This window comes from Ranitomeya imitator, chromosome 3 (assembly GCF_032444005.1).
Source record: "Ranitomeya imitator isolate aRanImi1 chromosome 3, aRanImi1.pri, whole genome shotgun sequence".
Lineage (NCBI taxonomy): Eukaryota > Metazoa > Chordata > Amphibia > Anura > Dendrobatidae > Ranitomeya > Ranitomeya imitator.
Genome location: NC_091284.1, coordinates 117,949,158 through 117,974,605, shown reverse-complemented (window position 1 = coordinate 117,974,605; position 25,448 = coordinate 117,949,158). Strand labels below are relative to the sequence as shown.

The window sequence follows — 25,448 nt, the reverse complement described above, 5'->3', positions numbered from 1 at the left end:
CTCCGCACACCTCGTACACATGCGGCTCAGCTCCGCTCACTTCGCACACACGCGGCTCAGCTCTGCACACCTCGTACACACGCGGCTCAGCTCCGCACACCTTGTACACACGCGGCTCAGCTCCACACACCTTGTACACACGCGGCTCAGCTCCATACACCTCATACACACACACAGCTCAGCTCCGCACATCTTGTACACACACACGGCTCCGCTCCATACATCTCATACACGCATGGCTCCGCTCCATACACCTCATACACACACACGGCTCAGCTCCGCACATCTTGTACACACGGCTCCGCTCCGTACACCTCATACACACACGGCTCCGCACACCTCATACATGCGCAGCTCCGCCCCATACACCTCATACACACGCGGCTCCGCTCCGTACACCTTATAAACACACGGCTCCGTACACTTCATACACATGCAGCTCCACTCCATACACCTCATACACACGCGGCTCAGCTCCGCACACCTCGTACACACACGGCTCTGCTCCATAAACCTCGTACACATGCGACTCCACTCCATACACCTCATACACACACGGCTCAGCTCCACACACCTCGTACACACACAGCTCCGCTACATCCACACTGTAAACCCCTCCTGACCCCACACATAACCTTACCCTCTTCCAACACCATGACAACCAGCACTGTTGTGAATTCTGCTCTTGGGCTCCCTCCGGTGGTTGTTGATGGTAATGCAGTTATTCCTGAGCAGCAGTCTTGGACAGGTGTTTCTGCTAATTGCAATTCGGACTGGGGTATTTAGCTGTGCAGGACTCATTAGTCCTTGCCAGTAGTCAATGTTCCTTTGGAAGTGTTGGTCCTCTGCCTGGCCTCTCCTGCTTGCTGCCAATTCAGCTAAGATAAGTGTTTGCTTCATTTTTTTTAGACACACTGCTGTGTGATTATTTTCTGTGCTTATCTTGTTTCTAGTTTGTTCCTGCTAGACTGTGCCTGATGTTTTTCTCAGTCTAGTTGGACTCGCTGGAGTCGCAGATATACTCTCCACATCTTTAGTTAGGTGGTGGAGTTTTTGTATTTTTCTGCTGTGGATATTTTGTAGTGTTTTATGCTGACCGCATAGTATCCTGTACTATCCTTTCCTATCTAGGTAGAAGTGGCCTCCTTTGCTTATCCCTGTTTTCTGTCTGCGTGTGTCTTTTCCTCTCATACTCACAGTCATTATTTGTGGGGGGCTATCTATCCTTTGGGGATCTACTCTGAGGCAAGAGCGTTTTTCCTATTTCCATCTTTAGGGATATTTAGTCCTTAGGCTGTGTCGAGGTGTCTAGGTCTGGTTAGGCACACCCCACGGCTACTTCTAGTTGCGATGATAGGATCAGGGTTTGTAAAGTTACCACTGCTCCAGCGAAGGTCATTTAATGCTGCTCCAAGGCCACCTGATCATAACACAGCACAGCATATACTGAGGCCACTGATCATGTGACCACTGACTCCTCCCATCTGGTGACATCATCACAGGTCCTGTGCACACAGAACAGTCTTCTATGAGCAGCCCCAGCAGATGCAGGAGAGGAGTGACTTCAGGTTGAGGACCTGTGATGATGTCACGATCACGAGACCGGTCACATGAGCTGGGGAAGGCTGGATGAGGGAATTCGGCCATTCGGAATGGTTGGGAGCCTTGAATACAGTAGTAACTGAACCTGCGTCTACTACGCATATTCAGTTACTACATGGCAGAATCTTCTGCCCCCTCTCTTCATTGAAGGCAGTGCCGCCTGAGGCAAAGTTTTCAACTTGCCACATGGTAGCGGCACCCCTTGCTGCGTCCCACATCTAGCATGTGCTGTTGACAGCAGTGGCCAGAGGTAGCACCGATCGATGCTGTTTAACCACTTAAATGCTGCAGCAGACTGGCACAATCATTTAGGCTCCCATGCCGCACAGGAGCTGATGGGTTGTCATGTCCTCCTGGGGCCTAGTGCCAGCAGCTTGATACAACCATGCACCCCAGTCTGTGATTAGGCTTCATAGGAGATCAGTAATTGCAGTATAGAGTACAGGTGATCGCAGGTTCAAGTCCCCCTACAGGGATGGAAAAATACATAAAAGAAAAACAAATTTAAAAGTTGAAATCACCTGCCTTTTAGGCTATGTGCACACGTTCCGGATTTTTCGCACGTTTTTTTCAGCGGTTTTCTGCTGCAAAAACGCTTAAAAACCGCATACATTAAGCATCCCATCATTTTTAATGCATTCCACAATTTTTGTGTACATGTTGCATTTTTTTCCGCGATAAAAATGCATCTCGGAAAAAACGCAGCATGTTCATTAACCCCTTAAGCCCCAAGGGTGGTTTGCACGTTAATGACCAGGCCAATTTTTACAATTCTGACCACTGTCCCTTTATGAGGTTATAACTCTGGAACGCTTCAATGGATCCTGATGATTCTGACATATTGTATTTCTCGTGACATATTGTACTTCATGATTGTGGTAAACTTTATTTGATATAACCTGTGTTTATTTGTGAAAAAAACAGAAATTTGGCGAAAATGTTGAAAATTTCGCAATTTTCCAACTTTGAATGTTTATGCCCTTAAATCACAGAGATATGTCACACAAAATACTTAATAAGTAACATTTCCCACATGTCTACTTTACATCAGCACAATTTTGGAACCAATTGTTAGGGAGTTATAAGGGTTAAAAGTTGACCAGCAATTTCTCATTTTTACAACACCATTTTTTTTCAGGGACCACATCTCATTTGAAGTCGTTTTGAGGGGTCTATATGATAGAAAATAACCAAGTGTGACACTGTTCTAAAAACTGCACCCCTCAAGGTGCTCAAAACCACATTCAAGAAGTTTATTAACCCTTCAGGTGTTTCACAGGAATTTTTGGAATGTTTAAATAAAAATTAACCATTAACTTTTTTTCACACAAAATTTACTTCAGCTCCAATTTGATTTACTTTACCAAGGGTAACAGGAGAAAATGGACCCCAAAAGTTGTTGTACAATTTGTCCTGAGTACGCTGATACCCCATATGTGGGGTAAACCACTGTTTGGGCGCATGGCAAAGCTCGGAAGGGAAGGAGCGCTATTTGACTTTTCAATGCAAAATTGACTGGAATTGAGATGGGACGCCATGTTGCGTTTGGAGAGCCCCTGATGTGCCTAAACATTGAAACCCCCCACAAGTGACACCGTTTTGGAAAGTAGAGCCCCTAAGGAACTTATCTAGATGTATGGTGAGCACTTTGACTCACCAAGTGCTTCACAGAAGTTTATAATGCAGAGCCGTAAAAATAAAAAATATTTTTTCACAAAAATGATCTTTTCGCCCCCAATTTTTTATTTTCCCAAGGGTAAGAAGAAATTGGACCCCAAAAGTTGTTGTGTAATTTGTCCTGAGTACGCTGATACCCCATATGTGGGGGTAAACCACTGTTTGGGCGCATGGCAGAGCTCGGAAAGGAAGGAGCGCCGTTTAACTTTTCAATGCAAAATTGACTGGAATTGAGATGGGACGCCATGTTGCGTTTGGAGAGCCACTGATGTGCCTACACATTGAAACCCCCCAAAAGTGACACCATTTTGGAAAGTAGACCCCCTAAGGAACTTATCTAGCTGTGTTGTGAGAGCTTTGAACCCCCAAGTGTTTCACTACAGTTTATAACGCAGAGCCATGAAAATAAAAATTATTGTTTTTCCCACAAAAATTATTTTTTAGCGCCCAGTTTTGTATTTTCCCAAGGGTAACAGGAGAAATTGGACCCCAAGCGTTGTTGTCCAATTTGTCCTGAGTACGCTGATACCCCATATGTGTTGGGGGGAGCCACCATTTGGGCGCATGGCAGAGCTCGGAAGGGAAGGAGCGCAATTTGGAATGCAGACTTAGATGGAATTGTCTGCAGGCATCACATTGCGTTTGCAGAGCCCCTAATGTACCTAAACAGTAGAAACCCCCCACAAGTGACCCCATATTAGAAACTAGACCCCCCCAAGGAACTTATCTAGATGTGTTGTGAGAACTTTGAACCCCAAGTTTTTCACTATAGTTTATAACGCAGAGCCGTGAAAATAAAAAATCATTTTTTTCCCACAAAAATGTTTTTTTTTAGCCCAAATTTTTATTTTCCCAAGGGTAACAAGAGAAATTGGACCCCAAAAGTTGTTGTCCAATTTGTCCTGAGAACGCTGACACCCCATATGTTGGGGTAAACCCCTATTTGGGCGCACAGGAGAGCTCGGAAGGGAAGGAGCACTGTTTTACTTTTTCAACGCAGAATTGGCTGGAATTTAGATCGGACATGTTGCGTTTGGAGAGCCCCTGATGTGCCTAAACAGTGGAAACCCCCAATTCTAACTGAAACCCTAGCCCTAACCCTAACCCTAATCCTAACCCTAGCCCTAACCCTAGCCCTAACCCTAGCGGGAAAATGGAAATAAATCCTTTTTTTTAATTTTATTATTTTTCCCTAACTAAAGGGGTGATGAAGGGGGGTTTGATTTACTTTTATAGCAGGTTTTTTAGCGGATTTTTATGATTGGCAGCCGTCACAGACTAAAAGACGCTTTGTGTCCCCACATTTTGAGAGCTATAATTTTTCCAGATTTTGGTCCACAGAGTCATGTGAGGTCTTGTTTTTTGCGGGACGAGTTGACATTTTTATTGGTAACATTTTCGGGCACATGACATTTTTTGATCGCTTTTTATTTCGATTTTTGTGAAGCAGAGTGACCAAAAACCAGCTATTCATGAATTTCTTTTTTTTTTTTTGGGGGGGGGGGGGGCGTTTATACCATTCCACATTTGGTAAAATTGATAAAGCAGTTTTATTGTTCGGGTCAGTACGATTACAGCGATACCTCATTTATATTTGTTTATGTTTTGGCGCTTTTATACGATAAAAACCATTTTACAGAAAAAATAATTATTTTTGCATCGCTTTATTCTGAGGACTTTAACTTTTTTATTTTTTCACTGATGATGCTGTATGGCGGCTCATTTTTTTGCGGGACAAGATGATGTTTTCAGCGGTACCATGGTTATTTATATCCGTCTTTTTGATTGCGCGTTATTCCACTTTTTGTTCAGCGGTATGATAATAAAGCGTTGTTTCTTGCCTCGTTTTTTTACCGCGTTCACTGAAGGGATTAACTAGCAGGACAGTTTTATAGGTCGGGTCGTTACGGACGCGGCGATGCTAAATATGTGTACTTTTATTGTTTATTATTTAGATAAAGAAATGTATTTATGGGAACAATTTTTTTTTTCTTTATTTAGGAATTTTTTTTTTTTTACACATGTGAATATTTTTTTTTATACTTTACAACATTGCCTCAGGGGCGGGGGCATCATGTTATAGGGTCAGATCACTGATCTGACACTTTGCACAGCACTGTGTCAGATCAGCGATCTGACATGCAGGGCTGCAGGCTTACCAGCGCTTGCACTTAGCAGGCGCTGGTAAACCACCTCCCTGCTGGACCTGGATGCAGCCCCGCGGCCATTTTGGAACCGGGACCTGCAGGGAGAAGAAGGTAGGAGACCCTCGGAGCAACGCGATCACATCGCGTTGCTCTGAGGGTCTCAGGGAAGCACGCAGGGAGCCCCCTCCCTGCGCGATGCTTCCCTATGCTGCTGGAACACTGCGATCATGTTTTATCGCAGTGTGTCGGAGGTTAATGTGCCAGGGGCGGTCCGTGACCGCTCCTTGCACATAGTGCCGGATGTCAGCTGCGATAGTCACACTGACACCCGGCCTCGATTGGCTGCGCTCCCCCCGTGAGCGTGGCCGATCGCATATGACGTACTATCCCATCACTGGGAATTAAGTCCCAGGTCACCTCGATGGAATAGTACGTCATATGGGGTTAAGGGGTTAATTTTGCGGACTTCCCACTATTTATTGCATTGGGAGGCTTAGAAAAAAACGTGAAAAATCCGCACGAAAAATACGCATGCGGATTTCCTGTGAAAGTAGTCAGGATTTTCTCAGGAAAATTCTGCACACTTTCCTGAATGTGTGCACATAGCCTTGCACCTGCGGATTCCTATTGATGAGCAGGTGTAAACCGCTGCGGAATCCGCACAATGGTGTAAATCCGCTGCGTTTCTGCACGGTTTTTCCTGCAGCATGTGCACTGCGGATTTTGTTTTCCATACATGGTAAATTACAATGCATGGAAAACTGCTGCAGATCCGCAGCGTGTGCACATAGCCTCACTGAAGAATGGAAAATTATGGATCCTGGAACAAGGGATAGAAAGATATAGAGGCTAAAATGGAAAGGTTGTAGTGCCACTGCTGGCATTTCTTAATGGGTAAAGACCCATTTTAAATATGACAGCAGCAGCTCTATCAGAGTGGAGCCCTGTCAGCCATCTTACAAGCAGACTACATCACCCCAGGCTCTCTGTAAGGCTGGGTTCACATTGCGCTAGGTGTGTCCGTCTAACGGACTCGTTTTTAAGTAGTAAAAACGCAATGTAACGCACATACTAACGCGCCCATAGACTTGCATTGTCTGACGCATCGTGACGCATCCCTAAATTGGTATGCGTTTGTCACATAACGTTTTTTTTCTGACGGACCTTCAACGCGGCTTGCAGCGTTTTCGGGTCCGGCCAAGCTAACGCACTACTAACGGAAGCGTTCATTCTGCCATAGAAGGCTATGGCAAACGCAGTCAGACGCAAATCATGAAAAATTTCCAAATAGAACCACACGTTTTAATAGCTTTTGAAGGTGGTCACATGTGGTCATGTGACAGGAAATGTGACTTCGGCCATTAAAATATCCCACTCACACAAAGTCTCCTGCACGTGACAGAGTGTTTTGCCGTAGAATGAATGTTAACATTATTTAATGTTAAAATATTTTTTTTTACATTTTACATACACAATAGGTTGTGGCACAAGGAGGACAAAAAAAGAAAAAAGGTCCCTAGCCGTCTGTCGTCGCCACAACTGCCAGTGGTAAATATAAAATAGAAATATTCTATCCAATATTTACCAACAAAAAAAAAAGAACAACTTTATTGACAGTGACAAACGCAGACAAACGGATACTTCGTAAACGGACATCAAAATGAAAAAACGCGATCACATGCGTTAACGCTAGCGTTACCGTGACGACGAATTTCACATATTTTTGCTCCGTTTCTGTACATGCGTTTAACGCATCCGTTTGACGCCATGTACTTGACGCAATGTGAACCTAGCCTAATAGAGGAATGACTCAATGTCGCCATAGAAACGGTAAAGTCCAGCACTAGGAAAACACTGCCACTAACAAAGATGGCGACCGCGTCCTCATCAGTATCCAGGTAATGTTTCCGCCCTCAGCCAATCACAACACAGAAGTGAAGACTACCACCCGGCGATGTCGGTCACGTGTTAAACATCACGGGGGAAGCTCCGCCCACGGAAGGGAGTGAGGAGGTAAAGAAAATAGAACCAAAACAAACCGCAGTAAAGTTGTCAGTGAGACGGGAGGACGGACCGGGAAAAGCGGGGACAGGTAACGGGGCTGTACAGGCCTGCGGACGGGCGGGTGTTATGATTGCTGGTGTCATATTCTCTTGTGATGTGATGAAAGATGAGGTATGGCGGTGTAAACTGCGTGTGTGCGCTTCATGCGGATATGTACATTAGGGGGCGCCACTACTGGGACAGCAGCTCACCCACCCCTGGATAATATGTATAAGAACATAACGGGGAGTCACTTCCTTCCCTGCACCCCGAGCTCCTAACCCCCCACCACCACACCCCCGAGCTCCTGACCCCTCTCCCTGATCTCCTGACCCCCCACCACCACACCCCCGAGCTCCTGACATCCCTCCTGAACTCCTGACATCCCCCCTTGAACTCCTGACATCCCCCCTTGAACTCCTGACATCCCCCCCTGAACTCCTGACATCCCCCCCTGAACTCCTGACATCCCCCCCTGAACTCCTGACATCCCCCCTGAACTCCTGACATCCCCCCATGAACTCCTGACATCCCCCCCCCCCGAACTCCTGACATCCCCCCCCCTGAACTCCTGACACAACCCTAACCCCCCCGAGCTCCTGACCCCACACAGGTGACATGTCCGGCCACCTCTGGTATGTTCTCGTGCTGTCATGACCAGGGAATGTCCGCTGGCTCCCACATGTCATACCTGTGACTGCACATTCTCTGCACAGTGAGGACAATGTACAGGTCACGTGTAGGGGAATGCAGTTTTGGTATTTCACCTGTCATTATTAGTAACTAGCTATTGAACCCGTTCTACGCCCGGGTGGCGAGCATTTATATTGGTATATGGTCTCCATCATGTGCTGCTGCCATCCTGCGCCCGTTCTGTCATGTGCTGCTGCCATCCTGCGCCCGTTCTGTCATGGGCTGCTGCCATCCTGTGCCCGTTCTGTCATGCGCTGCTGCCATCCTGCGCCCGTTCTGTCATGCGCTGCTGCCATCCTGCGCCCGTTCTGTCATGCGCTGCTGCCATCCTGCGCCCGTTCTGTCATGCGCTGCTGCCATCCTGCGCCCGTTCTGTCATGCGCTGCTGCCATCCTGCGCCCGTTCTGTCATGCGCTGCTGCCATCCTGCGCCCGTTCTGTCATGCGCTGCTGCCATCCTGCGCCCGTTCTGTCATGCGCTGCTGCCATCCTGCGCCCGTTCTGTCATGCGCTGCTGCCATCCTGCGCCCGTTCTGTCATGCGCTGCTGCCATCCTGCGCCCGTTCTGTCATGCGCTGCTGCCATCCTGCGCCCGTTCTGTCATGCGCTGCTGCCATCCTGCGCCCGTTCTGTCATGCGCTGCTGCCATCCTGCGCCCGTTCTGTCATGCGCTGCTGCCATCCTGCGCCCGTTCTGTCATGCGCTGCTGCCATCCTGCGCCCGTTCTGTCATGCGCTGCTGCCATCCTGCGCCCGTTCTGTCATGCGCTGCTGCCATCCTGCGCCCGTTCTGTCATGCGCTGCTGCCATCCTGCGCCCGTTCTGTCATGCGCTGCTGCTATCCTGCGCCCGTTCTGTCATGCGCTGCTGCCATCCTGTGCCCGTTCTGTCATGCGCTGCTGCCATCCTGCGCCCGTTCTGTCATGCGCTGCTGCCATCCTGCGCCCGTTCTGTCATGCGCTGCTGCCATCCTGCGCCCGTTCTGTCATGCGCTGCTGCCATCCTGCGCCCGTTCTGTCATGCGCTGCTGCCATCCTGCGCCCGTTCTGTCATGCGCTGCTGCCATCCTGCGCCCGTTCTGTCATGCGCTGCTGCCATCCTGCGCCCGTTCTGTCATGCGCTGCTGCCATCCTGCGCCCGTTCTGTCATGCGCTGCTGCCATCCTGCGCCCGTTCTGTCATGCGCTGCTGCCATCCTGCGCCCGTTCTGTCATGCGCTGCTGCCATCCTGCGCCCGTTCTGTCATGCGCTGCTGCCATCCTGCGCCCGTTCTGTCATGCGCTGCTGCCATCCTGCGCCCGTTCTGTCATGCGCTGCTGCCATCCTGCGCCCGTTCTGTCATGCGCTGCTGCCATCCTGCGCCCGTTCTGTCATGCGCTGCTGCCATCCTGCGCCCGTTCTGTCATGCGCTGCTGCCATCCTGCGCCCGTTCTGTCATGCGCTGCTGCCATCCTGCGCCCGTTCTGTCATGCGCTGCTGCCATCCTGCGCCCGTTCTGTCATGCGCTGCTGCCATCCTGCGCCCGTTCTGTCATGCGCTGCTGCCATCCTGCGCCCGTTCTGTCATGCGCTGCTGCCATCCTGCGCCCGTTCTGTCATGCGCTGCTGCCATCCTGCGCCCGTTCTGTCATGCGCTGCTGCCATCCTGCGCCCGTTCTGTCATGCGCTGCTGCCATCCTGCGCCCGTTCTGTCATGCGCTGCTGCCATCCTGCGCCCGTTCTGTCATGCGCTGCTGCCATCCTGCGCCCGTTCTGTCATGCGCTGCTGCCATCCTGCGCCCGTTCTGTCATGCGCTGCTGCCATCCTGCGCCCGTTCTGTCATGCGCTGCTGCCATCCTGCGCCCGTTCTGTCATGCGCTGCTGCCATCCTGCGCCCGTTCTGTCATGCGCTGCTGCCATCCTGCGCCCGTTCTGTCATGCGCTGCTGCCATCCTGCGCCCGTTCTGTCATGCGCTGCTGCCATCCTGCGCCCGTTCTGTCATGCGCTGCTGCCATCCTGCGCCCGTTCTGTCATGCGCTGCTGCCATCCTGCGCCCGTTCTGTCATGCGCTGCTGCCATCCTGCGCCCGTTCTGTCATGCGCTGCTCCCATCCTGCGCCCGTTCTGTCATGCGCTGCTCCCATCCTGCGCCCGTTCTGTCATGCGCTGCTGCCATCCTGCGCCCGTTCTGTCATGCGCTGCTGCCATCCTGCGCCCGTTCTGTCATGCGCTGCTGCCATCCTGCGCCCGTTCTGTCATGCGCTGCTGCTATCCTGCGCCCGTTCTGTCATGCGCTGCTGCCATCCTGCGCCCGTTCTGTCATGCGCTGCTGCCATCCTGCGCCCGTTCTGTCATGCGCTGCTGCCATCCTGCGCCCGTTCTGTCATGCGCTGCTGCCATCCTGCGCCCGTTCTGTCATGCGCTGCTGCCATCCTGCGCCCGTTCTGTCATGCGCTGCTGCCATCCTGCGCCCGTTCTGTCATGTGCTGCTGCTATCCTGCGCCCGTTCTGTCATGTGCTGCTGCTATCCTGCGCCCGTTCTGTCATGTGCTGCTGCCATCCTGCGCCCGTTCTGTCATGTGCTGCTGCCATCCTGCACCCGTTCTGTCATGTGCTGCTCCCATCCTGCTGCCATCCTGCGCCCGTTATGTCATGCGCTGCTGCCATCCTGTGCCCGTTCTGTCATGTGCTGCTGCCATCCTGCGCCCGTTCTGTCATGTGCTGCTCCCATCCTGCTGCCATCCTGCGCCCGTTATGTCATGCGCTGCTGCCATCCTGCGCCCGTTCTGTCATGTGCTGCTGCCATCCTGCGCCCGTTCTGTCATGTGCTGCTGCTATCCTGCGCCCGTTCTGTCATGTGCTGCTGCCATCCTGCGCCCGTTCTGTCATGTGCTGCTGCCATCCTGCACCCGTTCTGTCATGCCCTGCTGCCATCCTGCGCCCGTTCTGTCATGTGCTGCTCCCATCCTGCTGCCATCCTGCGCCCGTTCTGTCATGCGCTGCTGCCATCCTGTGCCCGTTCTGTCATGTGCTGCTGCCATCCTGCGCCCGTTCTGTCATGTGCTGCTGCCATCCTGCGCCCGTTCTGTCATGCGCTGCTGCCATCCTGCGCCCGTTCTGTCATGCGCTGCTGCCATCCTGCGCCACTATTGTATTATATGCCCCCCATAAGACGCTCCAGTGTGTATGCCCCCGTATGCTGCTGCCATATAAAAAAAAAAATACCATACTCCCCTATCGTCCGGCTCCACTGCAGGTGTGTCTTCAAGAAAATGGCGCCGGAAAGCGCGGACTGCGCAGGCGCCGATTCCGGCAGCAGGAATCGGCGCCTGCGCAGTCCGCGCTCTCCGGCGCCATTTTCTTGAAGACACACCTGCAGTGGAGCCGGAGTGTGTCTTCAAGAAAATGGCGCCGGAAAGCGCGGACTGCGCAGGCGCCGATTCCGGCAGCAGGAATCGGCGCCTGCGCAGTCCGCGCTTTCCGGCGCCATTTTCTTGAACACACACTCTGGCTCCTCTGCCTGTGACTGGACTCTGTCACAGCAGAGGAGCCGGGAAACAGAGCCGCACGCAGCGCTGGAACGGAGGACAGGTGAATATACTTACCCTCCCTCCTGGCGCGTCCACGGTCCCTGACTCTCCAGTGGAGATCGCGGTATGCGTTCAGTGTTTACGCATACCGCGATCTTTTGGGAGCGTCACTCTGTGGGGGCCAGACTGCGCCGGCGCTTGCGCCTGCGCAGTCTATAAAGGCTTCGGACAGAGTGACGCTCCCAGCGTTATATTATAGATGATATTTAAATGTCCTTATGTAAATTAACCTTGGCTGCAATATCAAAGATGGCCTGTGGAGTGTGTGTGTTCTCCCTGTGTTTATGTGGGTTTCCTCCGGGTCCTCCGGTTTCCTCCCACATTCCAAAGACTGATAGGGAATCTAGATTGTGAGCCCCAATGGGGGCAGCGTCCTTAATGTCTGTAAAGCGCTCCAGAATATGATACCGTTATATAAGCAAAGCATAATTATTATTATTATTATTTTATTATTATTATACATTTTTATAGCGCCATTTATTCCATGGCGCTTTACATGTGAATACGGGGCAAATATAGACAAATACATTAAACATAAGCAGATAACAAGGCACACGGGTACATAAGGAGGGAGGACCCTGCCCGCGAGGGCTCACAGTCTGCAGGGGGTGGGTGAGGATACACTAGGAGAGGGAAGAGCTGGCTGTGCGGCTGTTCAGTAGGTTGAGGATCACTGCAGGCTGTAGGCTTGTCGGAAGAGATGAGTCTTCAGGTTCTTTTTGAAGGTTTCTATAATAAATAATAATAAACATGGTGCTGTTTTTGAGTAAAAAAAAGTTTTCTTCCTGTTAGGCTAGGTTCACACTACGTTAGTGCAGTCCGTTCAACATATCCGTTAAACGGACTGCACTAACGCAAGTGCCGGCACTTGCACAGCGCTAGCGCAGATGGAGCTTCTGCTAGCTCCATCTGCGCTAGCGGCGAGCTAGCAGTGACGGACCCGGAAACGCTGCAGTCGGCGTCTCGGGTCCGGCACTCAATGACGGCACATCGCTAGCGCACGCCCATTGTGGGCGTGCGCTAGCGATGCGCTCGCCATTGCTTGTAATGGCGGCGTTAACGGACTACGTTACACCGCGTTATGCCGCGGTGTAACGTAGTCCGTTAAACGGGTTCACACAACGCAGTGTGAACCCAGCCTTATACTTCTGCTACAACCCCCTATGTGGTATATTCATACACCTCACCAGTCACATCTGGAGACCCCCAGCTCACACCAGAGGACCGCCCACCTGCCTTAGTGTAGATGCCGCTGAATCTGGCTGGTTGTAGCGTAGTTTGCCCAGAGGGGGGGGGGAGCAAAGCCTCCAGGACGATCATGTGTGACTTGTTTAAATCTGTTTTTCAAATGATGCGGAAACAGAATTGTTGTAGCAACGAGCTGAGAACATTCTCCCCTCTGCTATAAAGCAGCCGCAGCTCTTGTCAGGCTCCGAAGACATTTTTGTTATTCCTTAACCCCTTCCCGACCCATGACGCCACGTAGGCGTCATGAAAGTCGGTGCCAATCCGACCCATGACGCCTATGTGGCGTCATGGAAAGATCGCGTCCCTGCAGATCCGGTGAAAGGGTTAACTCCCATTTCACCCGATCTGCAGGGACAGGGGGAGTGGTAGTTTAGCCCAGGGGGGGTGGCTTCACCCCCTCGTGGCTACGATCGCTCTGATTGGCTGTTGAAAGTGAAACTGCCAATCAGAGCGATTTGTAATATTTCACCCATTATAACGGGTGAAATATTACAATCCAGCCATGGCCGATGCTGCAATATCATCGGCCATGGCTGGAAGTACTAGTGTGCCCCCACCCCACCCCACCGATCGCCCCCCCAGCCCCCCGATCTGGCCGGTACACTGCTCCCGCTCCCCTCCGTCCAGTGCTCCGCTCCCCCCCGTGCTCTTGTCCGCTCCCCCCGTGCTCCAATCACCCCCCCTGCACTCCGATCCACCCCCCTCCGTGCTCCGTTCCACCCCCCCGTGCTCCGTTCCAGCCCCCCGTGCTCCGTTCCACGCCTGCCGCGCTCCGATTCCCCCCCCTGTGCTCCGATCCCCCCCGTGGTCCCCCCCACCCCATCATACTTACCGATCCTGCCGGGGTCCCGTCCGTCTTCTCCCTGGGCGCCGCCATCTTCCAAAATGGCGGGCGCATGCGCAGTACGCCCGCCGAATCTGCCGGCCGGCAGATTCGTTCCAAAGTGCATTTTGATCACTGAGATAGATTATATCTCAGTGATCAAAATAAAAAAAATAATAAATGACCCCCCCCCCCCCCCCTTTGTCACCCTCATAGGTAGGGACAATAAAAAAATAAAGAAATTTTTTTTTTCCACTAATGTTAGAATAGGGGTAGGGGTAGGGTTAGGGCTAGGGTTAGGGGTAGGGTTAGGGTTAGGGCTAGGGTTAGGGTTTCGGTATGTGCACACGTATTCTGGTCCTCTGCGGATTTTTCCGCTGCGGATTTGATAAATCCGCAGTGCTAAACCGCTGCGGATTTATGGCGGATTTACCGCGTTTTTTCTGCACATTTCACTGCGGTTTTACAATTGCGATTTTCTATTAGAGCAGTTGTAAAACCGCTGCGGAATCCGCACAAAGAAGTGACATGCTGCGGAATGTAAACCGCTGCGTTTCCGTGCAGTTTTTTCGCAGCATGTGTACAGCGATTTTTGTTTCCCGTAGGTTTACATTGAACTGTAAGCTCATGGGAAACTGCTGCTTTTCCGCAGCATGTGCACATACCTTTAGAATTAGGCCATGTGCACACGGTACGGATTTGGCTGCGGATTGGCCACTGCGGATTTGCAGCAGTGTTCCATCAGGTGTACAGTACCATGTAAACATATGAAAAACCAAATCCGCTGTGCCCATGGTGCGGAAAATACCGCGCGGAAACGCTGCGTTGTATTTTCCGCAGCATGTCAATTCTTTGTGCAGATTCCGCAGCGTTTTACACCTGTTCCTCAATAGGAATCCGCAGGTGAAATCCGCACAAAAAACACTGGAAATCCGCGGAAAATCCGCAGGTAAAACGCAGTGCCTTTTACCCGCGGATTTTTCAAAAATGGTGCGGAAATATCTCACACGAATCCGCAACGTGGGCACATAGCCTTAGGGTTAGGGTTGGAATTAGGGTTGTGATTAGGGTTATGGCTACAGTTGGGATTAGGGTTAGGGGTGTGGGGGGGTTAGTGTTGGAGGTAGAATTGAGGGGTTACCACTGTTTAGGCACATCAGGGGTCTCCAAACGCAACATGGCTCCACCATTGATTCCAGCCAATCTCGTATTCAAAAAGTCAAATGGTGCTCCCTCACTTCCGAGCCCTGACGTGTGCCCAAACAGTGGTTTACCCCCACATATGGGGTACCAGCATACTCAGGATAAACTGCGCAACAATTACTGGGGTCCAATTTCTCCTGTTACCCTTGTGAATCTAAAAAAATGCTTGCTAAAACAAAATTTTTGAGGAAAGAAAAATGATTTTTTATTTTCACGGCTCTGCGTTGTAAACGTCTGTGAAGCACTTGGGGGTTCAAAGTGCTCACCACATATCTAGATAAGTTCCTTGGGGGGTCTAGTTTCTAAAATGGGGTCACTTGTGGGGGGTTTCTACTGTTTAGGCACACCAGGGGCTCTGCAAACGCAATGTGACGCCCGCAGACCATTCCATCAAAGTCTGCATTTCAAAAGTCACTACTTCCCTTCTGAGCCCCGACGTGTGCCCAAACAGTGGTTTACCCCCACACATGGGGTATCAGCGTACTCAGGAGAAACTGGACAACAACTTTTGGGGTCCAATTTCTCCTGTAACCCTTGGGAAAATAAAACATTCTGGGCTAAATAATTATTTTTGAGGAAAGGAAACGTATTTATTATTTTCACGGCTCTGCATTATAAACTTCTATGAAGCACTTGGGGGTTCAAAGTGCTCACCACACATCTAGATAAGTTCCTTTGGGGGTCTAGTTTCCAAAATGGGGTCACTTGTGGGGGGTTTCTACTGTTAAGCCACATCAGGGGCTCTGCAAACGCAACGTGACGCCCACAGAGCATTCCATCAAAGTCTGCATTTCAAAACGTCACTACTTCACTTCCGAGCCCCGGCATGTGCCCAAACACTGATTTACCCCCACATATGGGGTATCAACGTACTCAGGAGAAACTGGACAACAACTTTTGGGGTCAAATTTCTCCTGTTACCCTTGGGAAAATAAAAAATTGCAGGCTAAAAGATCATTTTTGAGAAAATAATTGTTTTTTTTTATTTTCATGGCTCTGCGTTATAAACTTCTGTGAAGCACTTGGGGGTTCAAAGTCCTCACCACACATCTAGATTAGTTCCTTTGGGGGTCTAGTTTCCAAAATGGGGTCATTTCTGGGGGATCTCCAATATTTAGGCACACAGGGGCTCTCCAAACGTGACATGGTGTCCGCTAATGATTGGAGCTAATTTTCCATTTAAAAAGCCAAATGGCGTGCCATCCCTTCCGAGCCCTGCCGTGCGCCCAAACAGTGGTTTACCCCCACATATGGGGTATCGGCCTACTCAGGACAAACTGGACAACAATATTTGGGGTCCAATTTCTCCTATTATCCTTGGCAAAATAGGAAATTCCAGGCTAAAAAATCATTTTTGAGGAAAGAAAAATTATTTTTTATTTTCATGGCTCTGCGTTATAAACTTCTGTGAAGCACCTGGGGGTTTAAAGTGCTCACTAGGCATCTAAATAAGTTCCTTGGGGGGTCTAGTTTCCAAAATGGGGTCACTTGTGGGGGAGCGCCAATGGTTAGGCACACAGGAGCTATCCAAACGCGACATGGTGTCCGCTAACGATGGAAATAATTTTTCATTCAAAAAGTCAAATGGCGCTCCTTCCCTTCCGAGCCTTACCATGTGCCCAAACAGTGGTTTACCCCCACATGTGAGGTATTGGTGTACTCAGGAGAAATTGCCCAACACATTTTAGGATCCATTTTATCCTGTTGCCCATGTGAAAATGAAAAAATTGAGGCTAAAAGAATTTTTTTGTGAAAAAAAAGTACTTTTTCATTTTTACGGATCAATTTGTGAAGCACCTGGGGGTTCAAAGTGCTCACTATTCATCTAGATAAGTTCCTTGGGGCGTCTTGTTTCCAAAATGGGGTCACTTGTGGGGGAGCTCCAATTTTTAGGCACACGGGGGCTCTCCAAACGTGACATGGTGTCCGCTAAAGAGTGGAGCCAATTTTTGATTCAAAAAGTCAAATGGCGCTCCTTCCCTTCCAAGCCCTGCCGTGTGCCCAAACAGTGGTTTACCCCAACATATGGGGTATCGGCGTACTCAGGACAAATTGGACAACAACTTTCGTGGTTCAGTTTCTCCTTTTACCATTGGGAAAATAAAAAAATTGTTGCTAAAAGATAATTTTTGTGACTAAAAAGTTAAATGTTCATTTTTTCCTTCCATGTTGCTTCTGCTGCTGTGAAGCACCTGAAGGGTTAATAAACTTCTTGAATGTGGTTTTGAGTACCTTGAGGGGTGCAGTTTTTAGAATGGTGTCACTTTTGGGTATTTTCAGCCATATAGACCCCTCAAACTGACTTCAAATGTGAGGTGGTCCCTAAAAAAAATGGTTTTGTAAATTTCGTTGTAAAAATGAGAAATCGCTGGTCAAATTTTAACCCTTATAACTTCCTAACAAAAAAAAATTTTGTTTCCAAAATTGTGCTGATGTAAAGCAAACATGTGGGAAATGTTATTTATTAACTATTTTGTGTCACATATCTCTCTGGTTTAACAGAATAAAAATTCAAAATGTGAAAATTGCGAAATTTTCAAAATTTTCGCCAAATTTCCGTTTTTATCACAAATAAACGCATAATTTATTGACCTAAATTTACCACTAACATGAAGCCCAATATGTCACGAAAAAACAATCTCGGAACCGCTAGGATCCGTTGAAGCGTTCCTGAGTTATTACCTCATAAAGGGACACTGGTCAGAATTGCAAAAAACGGCAAGGTCTTTAAGGTCAAAATAGGCTGGGTCATGAAGGGGTTAAACCTGTGTCCATGTAATGTAGTGTAAGTGCAGTAATACATTCACTCATCGCCATCTTCCCTTTTCTAGCGCCACTCTGGTCCTTTTTTATAGTCACACTAACTGAAGAGCCCGGCGTTGCCTGGGCATAGTAAATATCTGTGGTTAGTTATAGCACCTCACGTCTCTTATTTTCCCATCATCCCTCTCATTTTCTCCCTTACACCTCTCATTTTCTCCCTTACACCTCTCATTTTCCCCCTCACTCCTCTCATTTTCCCCCTCACTCCTTTTATTTTCCCCCTCACTCCTCTCATTCCCCCCTAACACTTGTCATTTCGACCTCACATCTGTCATTTTCCGATCACTCCACTATTTTCCCTCACTCCTCTCATTTTGCACTCACACCTTTTCATTTTCACCTCACACCCCTCATTTTCCCCTCAGTATATACATGTTTGTCATCTCCCTTATATACAGTGGGGAAAAAAAGTATTTAGTCAGTCAGCAATAGTGCAAGTTCCACCACTTAAAAAGATGAGAGGCGTCTGTAATTTACATCATAGGTAGACCTCAACTATGGGAGACAAACTGAGAAAAAAAAATCCAGAAAATCACATTGTCTGTTTTTTTAACAATTTATTTGCATATTATGGTGGAAAATAAGTATTTGGTCAGAAACAAAATTTCATCTCAATACTTTGTAATATATCCTTTGTTGACAATGACAGAGGTCAAACGTTTTCTGTAAGTCTTCACAAGGTTGCCACACACTGTTGTTGGTATGTTGGCCCATTCCTCCATGCAGATCTCCTCTAGAGCAGTGATGTTTTTGGCTTTTCGCTTGGCAACACGGACTTTCAACTCCCTCCAAAGGTTTTCTATAGGGTTGAGATCTGGAGACTGGCTAGGCCACTCCAGGACCTTGAAATGCTTCTTACGAAGCCACTCCTTCGTTGCCCTGGCGGTGTGCTTTGGATCATTGTCATGTTGAAAGACCCAGCCACGTTTCATCTTCAATGCCCTTGCTGATGGAAGGAGGTTTGCACTCAAAATCTCACGATACATGGCCCCATTCATTCTTTCATGTACCCGGATCAGTTGTCCTGGCCCCTTTGCAGAGAAACAGCCCCAAAGCATGATGTTTCCACCACCATGCTTTACAGTAGGTATGGTGTTTGATGGATGCAACTCAGTATTCTTTTTCCTCCAAACACGGCAAGTTGTGTTTCTACCAAACAGTTCCAGTTTGGTTTCATCAGACCATAGGACATTCTCCCAAAACTCCTCTGGATCATCCAAATGCTCTCTAGCAAACTTCAGATGGGCCCGGACATGTACTGGCTTAAGCAGTGGGACACGTCTGGCACTGCAGGATCTTAGTCCATGGTGGCGTAGTGTGTTACTTATGGTAGGCCTTGTTACATTGGTCGCAGCTCTCTGCAGTTCATTCACTAGGTCCCCCCGCGTGGTTCTGGGATTTTTGCTCACCGTTCTTGTGATCATTCTGACCCCACGGGGTGGGATTTTGCGTGGAGCCCCAGATCGAGGGAGATTATCAGTGGTCTTGTATGTCTTCCATTTTCTAATTATTGCTCCCACTGTTGATTTCTTCACTCCAAGCTGGTTGGCTATTGCAGATTCAGTCTTCCTAGCCTGGTGCAGGGCTACAATTTTGTTTCTGGTGTCCTTTGACAGCTCTTTGGTCTTCACCATAGTGGAGTTTGGAGTCAGTCTGTTTGAGGGTGTGCACAGGTGTCTTTTCATACTAATAACAAGTTTAAACAGGTGCCATTACTACAGGTAATGAGTGGAGGAAAGAGGAGACTCTTAAAGAAGAAGTTACAGGTCTGTGAGAGACAGAAATCTTGATTGTTTGTTTCTGACCAAATACTTATTTTCCACCATAATATGCAAATAAAATGATAAAAAAACAGACAATGTGATTTTCTGGATTTTTTTTTCTCAGTTTGTCTCCCATAGTTGAGGTCTACCTATGATGTAAATTACAGACGCCTCTCATCTTTTTAAGTGGTGGAACTTGCACTATTGCTGACTGACTAAATACTTTTTTGCCCCACTGTATAGTATACACCTGTCATCTCCTGTATATAGTATATACCTGTATGTCATCTCCCCTGTGTATAGTATATACCTGTATGTCATCTCCCCTGTGTATAGTATATACCTGTATGTCATCTCCCCTGTAAATAGTATATACCTGCTGTATGTCATCTCCTCCTGTATATTGTATATACCCATGTGTCATCTCCTCCTGTATATTATATACCTGTATGTCCTCTCTTCTGTATATACGATATACCTGTCTGTCATCTCCTCCTATATATAGTATATACCTGTATATCATCTCCTGTATATAGTATATACCTGTATGTCTTCTCCCCTGTATATAGTATATACCTGCTGTATGTCATCTCCTCCTCTATATACCTATGTGTCATCTCTTTTATATAGTATATACCTGTATGTCATCTCTTCCTGTATATAGTATATACGTGTGTCATCTCCTCCTGTATATAGTATGTACCTGTAAGTCATCTCCTCCTGTATATAGTATATACCTGTGTCATCTGCTCCTGTATATAGTATATACCTGTGTGTCATCTCCTCCAGTATATAGTATATACCTGTATGTCATCTCCTCCTGTATATAGTATATACCTGTGTGTCATCTCCACTGTATATATTATATACCTGTGTCATCGCCCCTGTAAATAGTATGTACCTGTATGTCATCTCCCCTGTATATAGTATATACCAGGTTGTCATCTCCTCCTGTATATAGTATATACCGGTGTCATGTCCTCCTGTATATAGTATATACCTGTATGTCATCTCCTCCTGTATATAGTATATACCTGTGTGTCATCTGCTCCTGTATATAGTATATACCTGTGTGTCATCTGCTCCTGTATATAGTATATACCTGTGTGTCATCTGCTCCTGTATATAGTATATACCTGTGTCATCTCCTCCTGTATATAGTATATATCTGTGTGTCATCTCCCCTGTATATAGTATATATGTGTCATCTTCCCTGTATATAGTATATATGTGTGTGTCATCTCCCCTGTATATAGTATATACCTGTGTGTCATCTCCCCTGTATATAGTATATACCTGTGTGTCATCTCCCCTGCCCTGTATATAGTATATATCTGTATGTCATCTCCTCCTGTATTAGATCGCGTTCACACGTTATTTGGTCAGTATTTTTACCTCAGTATTTGTAAGCTAAATTGGCAGCCTGATAAGCAACAGCAAGCCCTCCCCCCTGGCAGTATATATTAGCTCACACATACACATAATAGACAGGTCATGTGACTGACAGCTGCCGTATTTCCTATATGGTACATTTGTTGCTCTTGTAGTTTGTCTGCTTATTAATCAGATTTTTATTTTTGAAGGATAATACCAGACTTGTGTGTGTTTTAGGGCAAGTTTCGTTTGTCAAGTTGTGTGTGTTGAGTTGCGTGTGGCGACATGCATGTATTGACTTTTGTGAGATGAGTTTTGTGTGGCGACATGCGTGTAGCAACTTTTTGTGTGTCGAGTTGCATGTGACAGGTTAGTGTAGCAAGTTTTGTGCAGCAAGTTTTGTGCATGGCGAGTTTTGCGTGTGGCGAGTTTTGTGTGGTGCGTTTTGAGTATGTGCAAGTTTTGTGTGAGGCAACTTTTGCATGTGTTGCAACTTTTGTGCATGTGGCAATTTTTCCGCGTGTGCAAGTTTTGCGCGTGGCGAGTTTTCCATGAGGTGAGTTTTGCACGTGTGGCGAGTTTTGCGTGAGCCTAGTTTTGCATGTGGCGAGTTTTGCGCGTGGCGAGTTTTGAGCGGTGACTTTTGTGTTTCGACTTTTATGTGGCGAGGTTGGTGTATGTGTGGTGAAATGTGTGCTGAGGGTGGTATATGTGTTCAAGCACATGGTAGTGTGTGGCGCATTTTGTGTGTGTGTTCATATCCCCGTGTGTGGTGAGTATCCCATGTCGGGGCCCCACCTTAGCAAGTGTACGGTATTTACTCTTTGGCGCCATCGCTCTCATTCTTTAAGTCCCCCTTGTTCACATCTGGCAGCTGTCAATTTGCCTCCAACACTTTTCCTTTCATTTTTCCCCATTATGTAGATAGGGGCAAAATTGTTTGGTGAATTGGAAAGCGTGGGGTTAAAATTTCACCTCAACATAGCCTATGACGCTCTCAGGGTCCAGACGTGTGACTGTGCAACATTTTGTGGCTGTAGCTGCGACGGTGCAGATGCCAATCCCGGACATACAGTACACACACACACACACACCTTTATATATTAGATGACTACAATTCCGGCTCACATTGATGCTCCTTAGAATTGCATTGTAAAAGCAACTTCAGGCTCGCACAGCGCGCAGTGTTACCCGACAAATTGGAATTTCAGTCGCGTGAGATGATCAGAGCGTCGCTGGAGACCGGGGAAGATCTGATCTGTGGGTATAGGGCTTCTTTAATGTAGCAGTATCGTATAAGCGTCCAGCTTGGTCCACAATTAGTGGAATAGACGGGGCCTGTATGCAGCTCTGTGCACTCATCCACACCCCGGACCGGCATAGGAGCTGCCTGGTGTTACATACAGTAGCTCCGCTCATCTATAACACATCCATGGGGAAAACTGCTCATCTGCACTGGCACACAGGCAGCACATGAATGGAAAATACTGTAGTCTGAACTAGGCCTTTGTGCGCAGTCGGACATCCATATGAATCGGACTGATATCGAGCTGCAATGCTCGGACTGGCCTCGGTCAGGAGAGTCGCCGGCCGTCTGACTACGCCCTAAAAGTAGATGCAGTAGTCGGGGCAGATCACATGCCATACAGCACCCAGGACTGGAGGACTCTCATAAAGTCCTCTATATATGCTAAAACCACAGATTTTTACTTTCTGACCCACGCATTCCTTTTAGAGAATAGATATATTTTATTTTAGCACCTCAAATTTCTGCATCCACTATTCTTACTATCGTAAGGCATGTTATATATGTTTTTAAGATTAGGCATCATATGGACATCAGATTTTCATCTCTTCTATCCGTGTTTTTCCAGGATTGAACTCATACCCCTAAGGGTATGTTAATTTAAACACATTTCGATCCAATAAGGGTCGAACACAGAAGAGATCCTTTAAAATATATATTTTTATTCAGACAAAAAAATTAGAATCATATAAAAAAAGCAACAGAAGTGTCACAGTAAAGAATATCGCCAAAAAAACGGATTTTTACAAAAAACAGTTAATAAAAAATAAAGAAGTTAAAATCTAATAACACAAGTTACTAGATACTATGGTTTTTAACTTTTGTTATTAGATTTTAACTTCTTTATTTTTTTCTAGCTCTAACCATAATTGACGGCCATCAATACTTATTTTGATGACGGGTGAAGATATGACCACATTCCAACGATGAAGGACATTCCCCTTTTTTTCTCCAATAAGAACATCATGGAGTTTCTAAAAAGAACATTCTCATAATATAAAGGGACTTCTGCCATGAAATTACATTTTTGTATTTTTATATTTGTATGTTATAAGCTGGTGACAGTATGTATAACGGGAAATATTGAATATAGGTTGTTACGGGGAGTGAGTATATTTTTCATACACATGTATTTATCCAATTTTTATCAATTTTTAGAGGTCAAATTGATTAAGTCACCATTCACATACATTTTAGTACTTTTATTGGTATTTCTGTATATGCACTCCATTCAAATGTATATCTGGTTTTCTAGCTTTTTATACATAGTATGGTTTTTAGTATATTTATCCCATACATTTTAATATAGGTATAACTGAGGGTATATGATAATTATCACTGTATTCATTCATGTTTATATATGTTTTTTTGTATAGCTTCACAGTGTTTTTTCCCCAAATTTATTTATTTATTTTTTTATTTTTGTATATACCGTATCTATCTATCTATCTATCTATCTATCTATCTATCTATCTATCTATCTATCTATCTATCTATATATATCCTCCCTCTTGTCGTTCTACTAGTGTCACTATGCTTGTTGTTATTATATATACAGCAGCTTGGAATATATGTGTATGATTATATGTTGATGCTGGGTCTCTGGCAAACCATGGATTAGGATTTGTCCAATATAATTACTATTATTGAGGGCGTTTTTTCTTCCCCACGCCATCAATAACAGCCTGTTATGATTCGTACCTTATTGACTGAGCGCATGCGCAATCTTCCTCCACTCGGGATCTTCCTATGACGCTCACACTGACAGGCTGGCGGCTTGCGCCTGCGTGTCAGGAGCGGAGGCTGGAAGATCAGATGAACGAGGGAGGCGATGCCGACATGCGCCGCACACGTCACTAGGCCGAACAGGTTGCCAATTGGTTGGGGCTATGTATAAAAAGTCAGCTGTCCCTCACCCCGACACGCCCCTGGAAGAAGCTGGCGGCGAAACGCGCGTCGGGGTGAAAGGGTATCGCCACATGGACCCGGAATAATAGAGCTACATCGTACTTACAGGTATTCATTTATGCACGGCACCTTGTTTAGATGGCACCTTAATGTAGGTTAGGACTCACCGCAGTCTAGTTATATCAGACTATAGAGCTACACCGTACTCATAGGTATTTATTTATGCATGGCACCTTGTTTAGATGGCACCTTGATCAAGGTTAGGACTTAACGTAGTTCAGTTATATCAGGAGGCATTCGATTAAAGCATATTGGCACTTAGCATATGCAGATATAGCCATCGCTTTCCAAAACTGTTTCTGCAGCCCCCTTGTGCTTGAATCATTTGTGCAGAGGTGTTGTATAGCTGCAGTATCTGTTATTTGGAGTCCATACTAACTAACAAATGTGCCCTGTTATAAATTATAACCGTTGATACACTTATATATTTTTGTTTAAAAAGTTATTTATGAGCGTATATTCTAAACAATGTGTTACATACTTACCTATGTTGTGACACACATTCTTAGCACCTATTGGATGTACCACCAATTACAATACTAAGCATGATTAGATAACACCTTTTTTGGTAAGAAATTAATGACTTATTGATATGTTCTGGAAATGGTGATATTGTTTTGGTTCCTTAAATTGGTGGTACTAGTATTGCTTTTGGTGTTAAATTACATATATTTTTTGTGTATTAACTGTTTTTTGTAAAAAAGTCCGTTTTTTTGGCGATATTCTTTACTGTGACACTTCTGTTGCTTTTTTGATATGATTTTAATTTTTTTATCTGAATAAAAATATATATTTTAAAGGATCTCTTCTGTGTTCGACCCTTATTGGATCGAAATGTGTTTAAATTACGACTTATGAAGTGCCTTATTTATAGCATTGTTGGACTACTCTGGTAAAACCCCTAAGGGTATGTGTCCACGTTCAGGATCGCATCAGGATTTGGTCAGGATTTTATGCAGGTAAAATCCTGACCAAATCTGCACCAGAGGTCACTGGTAGGTCACCTGCGCTGTCCTTTCATTGTTTCTGCAATGTAAGGACATGCTGCATTCTTAAAAGACGCACCGCATGTGCGTTTTCGCGGGTCTGCCGCATGCATCTTTTAATGCATAGTGGAGATGGGATTTCATGAAATCCCCTCCACTATGCTGTAACATCTGGACGCTGCGTTTTTGACACTGCGGCTCAACGCAGCGTCAAACACGCAGCGTT

At 47.0% G+C, this 25,448-nt stretch overlaps 1 protein-coding gene across 4 annotated transcripts in view; it reads left to right on the top strand.

Annotated features, from left to right (window-relative positions):
• The first annotated feature begins 7,411 nt into the window (after positions 1-7,411).
• Positions 7,412-25,448, top strand: part of INPP5K (inositol polyphosphate-5-phosphatase K) — a 103,005-nt gene continuing 84,968 nt past the window's right edge. For 3 of the 4 annotated variants that reach the window (XM_069761336.1, XM_069761334.1, XM_069761337.1), the window contains exon 1: positions 7,412-7,518. The gene's annotated coding sequence lies outside the window, so the exon portion shown is untranslated. The remainder of the gene's footprint in view (positions 7,519-25,448) is intronic. The other variant, XM_069761335.1, reaches the window with a different exon arrangement.